This window comes from Mus musculus, chromosome X, assembly GCF_000001635.26.
Source record: "Mus musculus strain C57BL/6J chromosome X, GRCm38.p6 C57BL/6J".
Taxonomy (NCBI): Eukaryota; Metazoa; Chordata; class Mammalia; order Rodentia; family Muridae; genus Mus; species Mus musculus.
In genome coordinates this window covers 147,008,944-147,021,999 of record NC_000086.7, presented here as the reverse complement: position 1 = coordinate 147,021,999, position 13,056 = coordinate 147,008,944, and the positions used below count along the sequence as shown (strand labels likewise).

The 13,056-nt window shown below is 34.5% G+C and overlaps 1 protein-coding gene and 2 non-coding genes across 4 annotated transcripts in view; all 3 read right to left on the bottom strand.

The window, feature by feature from the left end:
- Positions 1–13,056, bottom strand: part of Htr2c (5-hydroxytryptamine (serotonin) receptor 2C) — a 234,814-nt gene that overhangs the window by 175,278 nt on the left and 46,480 nt on the right. The gene's annotated exons all lie outside the window — the stretch shown is intronic.
- Mir1264 (microRNA 1264) lies at positions 11,314–11,399 on the bottom strand. The gene has a single exon (NR_037205.1). It is a non-coding gene; the product is annotated as a microRNA 1264 (primary transcript).
- Mir1912 (microRNA 1912) lies at positions 12,473–12,559 on the bottom strand. The gene has a single exon (NR_037300.1). It is a non-coding gene; the product is annotated as a microRNA 1912 (primary transcript).

Sequence of the window (13,056 nt, the reverse complement as noted above, 5' to 3'; positions counted from 1 at the left end):
ACAACCCTGAGATTCCACCTCACACCAGTCAGAATGGCTAATATCAAAAATTCAGGTGACAGCAGATGCTGGCGAGGATGTGGAGAAAGAGGAACACTCCTCCATTGTTGGTGGGATTGCAAGCTTGTACAACCACTCTGGAAATCAGTCTGGCGGTTCCTCAGAAAATTGTACATAGTACTACCAGAAGATCCAGCAATACCTCTTCTGGGCATATATCCAGAAGATGCCGCAACCAGTAAGAAGGACACATGCTCCACTATGTTCATAGCAGCCTTATTTATAATAGCCAGAAGCTGGAAAGAACCCAGATGCCCCGAAACAGAGGAATGGATACAGAAAATGTGGTACATTTACACAATGGAGTACTACTGAGCTATTTAAAAAATGAATTTATGAAATTCCTAGGCAAATGGATGGACCTGGAGGGCATCATCCTGAGTGAGGTAACCCAATCACAAAGGAACTCTCACAATATGTACTCACTGATAAGTGGATATTAGCCCAGAAACTTAGGATACCCAAGATATAAGATACAATTTGCTAAACACATTAAACTCAAGAGAACGAAGACCAAAGTGTGGACACTTTGCCCCTTCTTAGAATAGGAAACAAAACACCCATGGAAGGAGATACAGAGACAAAATTTGGAAGTGTGATGAAAGGATGGACCATCTAGTGATTGCCATATCCAGAGATCCATCCCATGATCAGCTTCCAAACGCTGACACCATTGCATACACTAGCAAGATTTTGCTGAAAGGACCCAGATATAGCTGTCTCTTGTGAGACTATGCCAGGGCCTAGCAAACACATAAGTGGATGCTCACAGTCAGCTATTGAATGGCCCCCAATGGAGGAACTAGAGAAAGCACCCAAGGAACTAAAGGGATCTGCAACCCTATAGGTGGAACAACAATATGAACTAACCAGTATCCCGGAGCTCTTGTCTCTAGCTGCATATGTATCAAAAGATGGCCTAGTCGGCCATCACTGCAAAGAGAGGCCATTGGACTTGCAAACTTTATATGCCCCAGTACAGGGGAACGCCAGGGCCAAAAAGGGGGAGTGGGTGGGTAGGGGAGTGGGGGGAGGGTATGGGGGACTTTTGGTATAGCATTGGAAATGTAAATGAGCTAAATACCTAATAAAAATGGAAAAAAAGATTAACATTAAATCTAATTTTACTTGGAATCAAGAATCTGTGATCTGAAAACAAGACATGTAAGTATAAATATATTGATTCTCTTTTGCCATTTTCACTAGGTGTTCATTTAAACTGACATGAAATTGATGAGATTCATTTGTAAAGAATCATCTATGGTTTTTGGTAAAAAGACATTGCTGTGTTTTAGACTGGCTTCTTTTTATATCAATGATAATCTATGAAAATGAAAGGACCAATAATACTGTGGATTTGCCACAGTGTACTTATAGCCACACCTATTCTTGGGTAGTAGAAAAATTGACTTTAAAGTTATTGATTGGAACTCTTGTACAAGCCAAATAAAGACTTTAAGTCCAATGACAAGGGCAGCCTGTCATTTGCACAGCATTTTACTCTGCATATTTATCAAATTAATAATACACCAGCAACTTTAAATAAAGCCATTTTTTATTCGGCTCTATTCTTCAGTAAAGTACTGAATTAATTACACACCACCTTTGAGAAAGAATATTTTGCTTCTAAATATATTTTATTCTTGTAAATTACCAAAATGTAAACAGATGGCCAAATCATTATCACTGTCTGTAGGTTTGATTCAGGGTGTATCAAACTTGTATATTTAAATAAAATTTAATATGATGCATATTTTTAACTTGAAAGAATATATGTATCATACATATTGAATGCCCTTTAGTAGATTAGTAATAGTATGCTAGGCTCAGAAGAATTCTTAATTCCTTTTTAACTGTTTATATCAGAGTATGAAGTCATTTTTGCAGGTTTTTTTTTTATCATTTTATCAACATTTTATCTTGTTAAATAAGTTTCTGAAAAATAAATATGGTTTATTTCTTTCCTATGTGAGTCGTAGTCTTTTCAGGCATGTAAACTGTATGTATACAGATTGCATGAAAGTAGATGTGAAATGGTCTAGAGGAGCAATGTGTCCACATGGAAGAAAGGAAGAGTAGTTGGATTGGACTAGCAATATATTCATTCTAGTATATGAGAACCCTGCTGGATGGTCTTAGGTGATTGCATAATAAAATGAAGCCAAATAACTTAGGGATGGAGGTCAATGCCGAAGACATTGCCTCTGTAATATGTACAACTTCCTGAACTAGGGTAGGAGATGAGAATAACTAAACACACACACAAACACACACACAAATTATTTCTTGAACACTGATACAAAATTTTATGGAGTTGAATGCCAAGAGAATCTAGAGCTTGCTACTTCCAAGCTCTGTTATCTTGAACTGCTATCTCGACTTTATTCTCTTTACTTGTCATTTAAGTAGCGACAACTGTTCAACATTTGTTGTGTAAAGACAGTGATACTCTTAGAATGATGCTATTTATCTATCAAGAGTTTGGTGAATGTTTTCTGATTCTAATTCAAGATTTTCCTTGCCTACAATTCAATAAATTTGAAGTATATGATTAATAAGTACAAATGCATTGTCCTTGGGCCATAAAGTAGTTGTGAAGTATCTTTCCTAGTACCATTTAAGAATATATTCTAACTAAAATCTGAACCAGACTATTTGGTGGGATTTTAGTACTTAGGGATGGAGTGAGTGTTGCATGGAGAAATGTGTAGCTCAGTGATTCTGCTGATTCATAATTTTTAGGGCAAGTGAGCTAGGAAATATCAAATGAGTGGTATACCAAAGTCAACTTTTATTATTCATTCTCTGTACAAGAGAAAAATTAAAAGATAGAATTTTATTGGGTAGGTATTGAGTAGAAAGCTAAAATGAGATTTCTTGATATCAATAATTGTTACCTGCTCAATGGCTTAATTTATACCGACTTCTCTATTTTTATACTTAATTTAAAAGTCACAACTTATGTAACCATCGAATTTCTAATTAGTGGGTAATGGAATCTTAATAAATGTTTGGGTATTGGTTCTCTTTTTCACTACAAGTTGTGGGATCCAAGGATCAAACTCGGGTTGACTTTTTTTTAAATAAATCATAGGCTCTATAATTTTATTTCTGTTTTTATTGTAAAGAAAATTATTTGTACATACACATTGACATTGACATTGTTTTCTAAAGTCACTTATTACAAAAACAATCTGTAGTAAGTCATATATGATTCATGCTTCTAATCTTAGGCTCTGACTGGAAACATGCATGTGCTACAGAGTGACACCTTATCTTGAAAAAGAACTAATACTTTTTAAATAAAAATCAGCATGAAATATATATTTTAATTGAAATAGAAGTTATATTTTACTCCAAAATATGTAACACTATTTGAAATATTTAAGTAATTTTATAAGAAATTATGAATATAAAGAAAGCATCTTCAATAAATGGTGCTGGTCTATCTGGCTATAGAAGAATGAAAATATACCCATATTTATCACCTTGTACAAAGCTCAAGTCCAAGTGGATCAAGGACCTCAACATAAAACCAAATACACTGAATCTAATAGAGAAAGTGAGAAAGAATCTTGAACTCATTGGCACAAGGGGAAATTTCCTAAACAGAACTCCAATGGCTCATGCTCTAAGATCAACAACTGATAAATGGGACCTCATGAAACAGGAAAGCTTCTGTAAGGCAAAGGACATAGTCAATAAGACAAAACAGCAACCTACAGATTGGGGAAAAATCATCACTAACCCCACACCCAATAGAAGGCTAATATCCAAAATATATAAAGAACTCAAGAAGTTAATCACCAAAAAACCAAACAACCCAATCAAAAAAAAAAAAAAAATGGGTTATAGAACTAAGAAATCCCGAATGGCTGAGAAACACCTAAAGAAATGTTCGAAGTCCTTAGTGAATAGAGAAATGCAAATCAAACCGACCCTGGGATTAGACCTTATCACAATCAGAATGGATAAGATCAAAACCTCAGGTGAGGATGTGGAGAAAGAGGAATAGAGGGATACTCCTCCATTGTTGGTGGGATTGCAAACTGGTACAATCACTCTGGAAGTCAATCTGGAGGTTCCACAGTCTCTCTCTGTCTGTCGCCTCTCTCTCTCTCTCTCTCTCTCTCTCTCTCTCTCTCTCTCTCTCTCACTTTGTTTTAGAATTTCCCAAGCAGAAGCTCATGTCTCTGGCTGCATATGTAGCAGAAGATGGCCTAGTCAGCCATCATTGGGGAGAGAGGCTCATTGGACTTGCAAACTTTATATGCCCCAGTACAGGGGAATGCCAGGGCCAAGAAGTGGGAGTGGGTGGGTAGGGGAGCAGGGCAGGGGGGAGGGTATAGGGGACTTTCGGGATAGCATTTGAAATGTAAATGAAGAAAATATCTAATAAAAATTGAAAAAACAGTATATCATGTTAAGTTTCAAAGTCTACCTAGTACATTTCAATACTTGTTAAAAAATTTAATATATTTAGTGTGTTTGTGTTTGTGTGTGTGTGTGTGTTGATGCACACATGTATGCATTTGAAAGCCAGAAGAAACCTTGCAGGAGTCCATATTCTCCTATTTCAAACAAAAGCATTTTAAGTTTACTCTTTGAAATGCAGGCAAAGAAAATATTTTCTGGTAACAATTTCTTTGCTTAAACATTGTTATTCTGATGATTACTATATATGTATACTGCAAGTAAATAGTGAAATAATACTGGATTGAGTCTGTACAACCAAGAAAAGGTGCAGAATAGAATTTACTTATGGAGCACACACTATAAAGCTTTGTTTTATTCTAATTATCTAGGCCTTTTCCAGGGTCCCCCCTCCTATCTTCAATTTAATTCTAGCCCTAAATATACTTATGAAGATAATTATAGTATTTTAGTCCTTCAAAGGATGGTTTTCCTCAAAGCATCACAGAAAGTTAAGTTAAGGGGAGCTAGAGAAATTACCCAAGGAGCTAAAGGGAACTGCAACCCTATAGGTGGAACAACAATATGAACTAACCAGTACCCCGGAGCTCTTGACTCTAGCTGCATATGTGTCAAAAGATGGCCTAGTTGGCCATCACTGCAAAGAGAGGCCCATTGGACTTGCAAACTTTATATGCCCCAGTACAGTGGAACGCCAGGGCCAAAAAGGGGGAGTGGGTGGGTAGGGGATTGGGGGTGGGTGGGTATGGGGGACCTTTGGGATAGCATTGAAAATGTAAATGAGGAAAGTACCTAATTTTAAAAAAAAAGAAGCAGTAAAAAATATATATATATATATATACAAAGCAAAAATGTGTGGGCGAAGTGTAATTGTATATTTCAGCACTTGTCGTATTAGTCACTAAACTCAGGTATTCATAATACTTGCTCCCAAAGTACCTTTAAATTTATTATGGGAACTCTTATTGAAAGAATTTCAGTTACATAAACAGAAGCACAGATTTGGCATCCACATTTATTATCAATTTAGTAACGTAAGACAGTGTCGTTTACAAAGGAAACATGCTTAGAAAAAAGTCAGAGGATTTCTCATTGAGAACATTTGCATTCTGGAAATGTCCATATAAAGTTTTTCAAGGAATGTTTAAAAATATGTCTTTAGTCTTCTAAGACCCAGGTACATATATGCGATATTTGTGTCATGCATAAAGTAGATAATTTTCACTATAAATAAGAAGAAAGTACATGAGGATTTTTAATAAAATTAAATTATAATTGTAAATTAATGTAGACATTAAACAGGTTTGTGGTTATCGGGAAACGTTTGTAAAGCTAATAAGTATGCCAATTGCCTTTTATTAAAGGGCACACTTCTGACTCATCATCACGACAATGACTTCTATAGCTACCTTGAGTCTGTGACTCAAGTGTGAGAGTGGGTCTATGTGTAATCTATGTTCACAAAAATAAAACAAATTTGATTCAGTTTAGTTCCTGAGTTTCCCTGGAATTCAATATTGCATGTGTATTTTATGCCATCCAGTTTTACAGCTCCATCTCCCTATCAGGTCACAGGCATACTTAATGAATGAGGGGGTGGGCAAAGAACCTGAGATAGTAACAGAGACAGGTGGATACATATGTGTGTGTGTATATATATATATATATATATAGAGAGAGAGAGAGAGAGAGAGAGAGAGAAGAGGAAGGGACAGGGGAGGGGAGGGGAGAGGGAAAGAGGGAGAGGGAGGAGAAGGGAGAGGGAGAGAGAAGGAGAGGGAGAGAGAATAAAAATGTTCCAGGAAGTCCAAAAGCAGAAACCAGAACTCCTCTCACAGATAATGAGAGCCACTGGTAATGATACTCTATCATGTTTCTCTAGGTGCTTTGCTTTGTTTTTTGTTTTTGTTTTGTTTTGTTTTTACTAAACCCACTGATTTTTTTAAGTAAACATTTGTTTTACTGATCAGATTAGTCTACAATTTATAACCTAGATTTGTTGGTTACAGGTTCAAGTATATCAAGCTCCACATACTGTCATCCTATGTTTTTCTCTGGTTGTTACAACCCAGGGTTCATTTCTACATCATAAAACAAATAAAAGTTTAAGAGTTTAGTGAATGTAATAAACCATAGCCATAGAAAGCAATCAAAGCATAGCAGAACACGAATGTAAGGCAAAGTTTTTCACAGTACTTTTATTACATTTCTAAGTAACTAGCTTCAATTTGTCAGGGCTCAAAGCCAGACACTTGAATGATAAACAAATATTCTACCACTAAACTACACTGTTGTATTATGGATTAGACAGTATGAATTATTACCAACAAATCGAAGTCAGCCATCTCTTTAATAGGTAGTTTCTCCATATTTTTTCATAGGCTTAGAGAAAGGTGTAATTCTTTGTATTGTAAAATCTTGATGTCATATATGAATAAAATATTTTCAAATTTTTTACTCATCTTAGAGTTGATTTTATGAAAGAGTGAATGAATTGTATGTATAGGATCATTTCAATTGATTCAAGATTGTGAATGCATTTGTACATCCCCCCTAATTTTAGTATCTTCTGAAACCATAGACAAGGGATGCAAGTCAGGAAATTAACATTGATCATAATTTGAGGTCCAAAATATATGAGCAAAGGATTGGCTTTTAAACATTAGCTTAAAGGCCCCATCTCCTGTCTTCTCTCTCCTTCCTTCCCTCCCTCCTTTCCTCCTCCCCCCCTCCCTCCTTCCTTCCTTCTCTCCCTCTGTCCCTCTCTCATATGTGTGTGTCCCTCTCATTTCACACTGTAGGGAGTTAAGGAGTTAAAAATAAAGCGAAAAGACATCCTGACTCTATGGAAATAGACTCAACCTAACTTAGGAGCCTAAGGTTGTGACTTGGTGGCAGAGCACCACTCGCTTAGCAAGTCAAAGACCACAATTTCATTCTTAGCAGTGAACTGCCCAAATGAAAACTAATGGGCATGTTAATTCATTTATAGCAAATTCCAAGTGAAGTATTGTGGTAAGCATAGTTCTAAAAATCAATGAAACCGTGGGTAGATGACTCAATCGATGAACATCCCTTTCCTTTGTGTTGAAGCAATATTCTAGAAAGACTGCTGTGTAAGGTCAGAGAGCACAGAGACTTGGGATACTAACATACACTACACTTTCCATTTCTTCTTCCACCTTTCTGTACCCTGCTTAGATAATAAGCACTGAGATTAAGGAATCATTTAAAACCAATAAAATTAATTCAAAATGATGAGAGATGATTGTGTGATAAAAGAAATTATGAAAAGATAATAGAACCTCTTATAAAATATCTGTGGAATTTCACAGTTTTGTACAGTAGAAGAAGCCAAGCAAATGAGTGGAACTATGAGATAATTCATTTTCTTGCACAGGGTGACCTAAATGAAGATAAGTTGGCTGAAATTACCACACAAACAAAAATTAATGTGTATTCTAAATGATAATGAAAATACGAAGAAAGCCAGGATGGAAATATTCAAAATAATTGTCCTGTGATTCAGCATGTTATTTTTGCTACTTTAATTAGCAGGTCAATGCAAATGAGTAGAGTTCTATGATATTAAAAGTGGAGAATGTACAGTATCTTCCAAAAGAATCTTGCTAAATGATCTAATGGAATTTAGGAGATAGAAAGGAATTCTACACCATGTAGCTTCATCAGCCCATGAAACACTATGCCAATTTATCCCCTTCAAGGTTGCTGGGATAGTACGCAAGGTAGCTGTGAAATTATTTTTATAATGGAACACTTGAGAAGGAAGAAAAATAGCTGACAAGCATAAAATGAGTATGTCTAGCCAGAAAACAAATATGGCTCAGAAGTAAAACCTTCATATAGGTTGAAAAGATTATAGTAACGTATGAATAGGAAAGTCGCTGGTACAGTGTAACCATACTTGCTATGCCAAACAGAACTGAGTTAGTAGATCTAAAGCTTAATTGAAAGCTAAAGAACCAGTATAACAGCTACTTGACCTGGTCCTAGTGTGCAATTCTGTAAGCAAATATATACACAAAACTCATTGTTGCTCTTCTTTGTACTTAAGCTAAATATATCACTGTTTCAAAAAAAAAATCCTTACTACCATCACCTACCTAATTGCACTTAAGGTTTAATTTCCTAACTCCCTGGAATTCTTCTAGTATGCAGTCAGTTTGCACTCATCACTTACTCATTACTTGCCACATTTTTTAACCAAGTTCTTAGTTTCCTTTTTTTCATTTTCTTTACATCTCCTGTTTCTCAGTCATAGATTCTGTGGCTCCCATTAGTACTAAGTGCACTCTATAACTAAGATGCAAATTTCACCACATATTTCATATACTAAATATTTACAAAATTTGCATATTACCTGGAATTATTGCATGCACCTTTAATTTGAATGCTTAGGAAGTAGGGGCCAGGATTTCAAGGTCATCTTGCCTACATAAGTAGTCCAAAGCCTGCTTAGGTTATGTGAGACCTTCAAAACAGATCTCAAAAACAGGTAGAAAGGGTGATCAATAAATTGCATTTCATTCTATCTGAGGATGACACAGACAGTCAGAAGGATATTTCACATACTACCACGTGTGACAGCTTCTCTAACCTACAGCTGGTTCCCTAGATTTTTCTTGTGTTCTTAAAGTATACTAAGATCACTCCTGCCATAATACTGAAAAAGTATTTTCTTCACCTGATCACTTGCCAGATTTCCCCTAAACATTTTTTTTTATTTCTGAGTGAAGCCATGGTTTCTCAGTCATTGCTCTACCTGGAACTTCTACTATAATCTCATGTATTAATTACCTATTAGTATATGGAAGCAGCAAAACAATGATATGGGATCAATTATCATTGCAAATAATAATAAAAAGATTGTACTAGTAAAAGTCATATAATACTCTTATGAAGATAGGGTAGAGTAGTAATATGAATATTTAAAAATTGAATGACATAAAAGCAATTTGAATTTTTTTAGTATTCAATATTCAGAACTCACATTTATCTTCTTCTGGTGATTTTCTTCCATGATTTTCTTTTCTTTTTGAAATTATAATAAAGTTGCATCATTTCTCCCTTAGCTTTTCTCCTTTCATACCTCCCTATATATCCTTTCTTCATCTCTTCACATTCATATATATATATATATGTGTGTGTGTGTGTGTGTGTGTGTGTGTGTGTGTGTGTGTGTGTGTGTGTGTATAAACTGTTCCTGCTCCATTTGTAACATGTTACTGATAGACCATGCGTAATACGGGAAACTTAGCCAAGTCTTAGCCAGTGAAGTCATGAATCTTGGCGGATAACCTACAACAATCAGTTTAGTAAGTCAGTATAGTCTCTAATTAAATTCTAAACATTTGTCCTTATGTGCACAGATAAGTGCAGTCCTCACCCTTCATCAAATAAACTTCTTACAACACATGAAGATCATTACAAAAAAATTCAGCCAATCAAACTGCAGAGTTATGGATTGCAGTCCCAGTGGATCCACCTAGTTTGTTTTTAAGAGTCACAGTGCATTTAAATAAGTCCATATTTCTAAAACAGATGATTACTAAATCATTCATCAAACATTTTATCTATATGGATTACCACTCAAGCCCATGTATGTATAAGTAATTGAATACAGAACAGTGAATAACATCTGCATAATTTTTGTACATAGAATGAAAATGAAAGGAAAAAGCGAGGAGAAATTAAAGGAGGAAAATGAAGAGAAGGGCAGGTATATCTAGTTCCTGTCTCATAAATGAGACTGTTGTGGAGCCAGATATTGTGGTGCATACCTTTAAGCAGGAGGACCAGAATTTCTGGGTCATCTTCTGCTTCATAGTCAGTTTAAGACCAGACTAGGCTATTGGGTATCTTGTTACAAACAATCTCAATCAACCAACCAAACCAACAGCAAAACTCTCAGTAGAAAAATCAACAAATAAATAGAAAAAGAGATTGAGGGCATCCTTCATGAAAATTGATAACAATACTAGTTTATATTCAAAGTGGTCTTTACATCATTCATAAAGTAGACTAACCAATTTGTTTTTCCTAATGTATACCTCTAGTCCGATAAAATCAACAATAACAGCTATACCTTACAAAGATGTCATAGGAGCAATTCAAATGTAAAACATTTTATTCCTTGATCTTCTCAGGAAAGGTGTTCGGTTAAAATACATTATCTATTGTCCTATCTCCAGTGGAATTTTAAAATTAGAAACAACAAATGCTATTTTCATATTCAAATTACTTTCAAGTAACTGGCTAGAAATTAAACCTGAAAAGTAGTAAAATGATGGACAAGGTACTTAAAAACATTCTGGATACGATTTACTATAAATAATGGATAAAAACCTTTTGGATAAGTTTTATTATAAATGATAGATAATACATGTAAGTAAAAAAGAACTAAGAGGCACAAAGCCTTTAAGGAACTCACATTATTTCATACTATGTTAATGTAATATGCTGAAGACATTAAGAAAAATGGTTATGAAAAGGTTTTATGGTGATCCAGGAAGTTCTATTTTAATTTATTGACCCTTGTAAGATTACTGATTTAGTATTCCTTTTTATAAATACTTAAATTTCTACAAGAAATGCTTTTGCTCCCATACTTCATATAAGTCCCAGGTTCAAGTCTCTAAATTCTTTGATAATGGGACATGAACTGCGCATCTGTGATCTTTTTAAAAGATGTATTTGATATTATTACAGTTTCAAAAATGATAGTCATTTGTACATTTACCTTATATTCATTCTCTCCCATATAAGATCACAAGCTCTGTTTGGTTTGTAGTTTTTTATCCTCCACATAACAGGTGCTCAAATAAGATTTGTTGCTTCATTTATTTTTTCAACAAATACTTATTGAGGACCTGCTATATGCCAGGCATGAAGAAATATAACGTGTTCTATGTATCCTGACATTGTCTTTAAAAAGTTCGACCATATTTTTCAATATGACATAGAAGTTTCAATATTTCTAAAAAGTAATTACTAAATCATTTTCTTTATAAACCTCCTTTTATCTCTACTTTGTTCTTAGTTGTATCTAAATATAGAGCTGTTGTGTTTCTGACCTATAATGTGTTTTATTCTGGCTCTTCAATTAGACTTTTTAATACATATTTAGTTTGGCTTTGCTTCCTTACATAAACAAGGAGATGCCAAAACAAGAACAAGTACGTTTTAATTATAAGTATTAAATGTGCAAGGATTGCTATGCTTTCAAATCAAGCTAAATCATTCTACTACTCTAGAAAAGTCTTCTATTTAAAATGAATGACATATATCTATTCAGAATATTTTCAATAATAAGTTTCAAATGTAAGAATGAGGTGAGCATCAGGTGACATATTTATTAATATCCCATTAATAATGTAAAACATCTGCATCTAATGTGTCATCAATGTAATTTTTGACACATGGTCATAATATATTTGAAACAAAAGTTTTATGTTGTTGAATCAATGGGATATTTGAGGAAATTGTCTTTCTTTTACTTTGATGCATGTGAATGCTTTGCCTGCGTATATAAGTGCACCACATGCATGCAGTGCCCAAGGAGGCCATCAGAGGGTGTTAGATTCACTGAAGGTGGAGTTAAAAAACACTTGTAAACCAAATTTTGGGTGCTGGGAATTGAACCTTGGTCCTCTGCCAGAGCAACAAGTACTCCTAACTGCTAAGCCATTTCTCTAGCATCTGAATTATTGTTTATAATTCTACTAAAAAGCTAACTTTGACTCTGTGTGAAATTTTAACAATCTATGTAAAGAAGAATATCAAGTAACAAATAAAAATAGAATCAATATGGAAGTTCAAGTAGTGTGTTTTTGAATCTAGGTTGTGGTGTTTGGAGACAGGATTAGTAAAAACCTTTAAATGGATGGTTAGTTAATTAATCTGTACCAAATACAAAGTTATCCTATAAGAATTCGTGGTTTATTCTTCTGGATGTCTTCCAATCTCTATCAAGTTCTCACTGCATGTTCTGTGTATTAAATAAAAATCTACACAGCCCATGCAATGAGCACATCCTAGAGACTAATATGCTTGTGATATGTAGTTCAATAGTTGTTAAGGGGTCATCAGCTTGTTAAGTTAAAAAATATTAAGTATATTTGAAATATTAGTTGGCAAAGTGGAAAACTTAACCAAAGAATTATGGAATATTGGAAATTGAAGAACCAATAGATTAGCAATCTGTCACCCTCTACCATTGCACTACATACTCTTTCAAACCATATAAAGAAAACAAATAGCTACCACAAATAAAGGTTGATATTTGAGAACCTCCTGAGATAACATAAAAATTTATAAACTCAAATAGAAAAGGTCATTGTTCACTACATCCAAACTAAATTCCCTACTCTGGTTAGTGATCCTGTAGATAGATGGTTTTATGAGAAAAAAAAATATTGGACATAGGAAGAAGGAAAACCTGGATTACATGTTATATTTCTCTGAATTTGTACAAATTAGTTCAATCTCTGGGTCTCAGTTTATACCTATTAAACAGGGACATCAGTAACTAAATTTGCTATT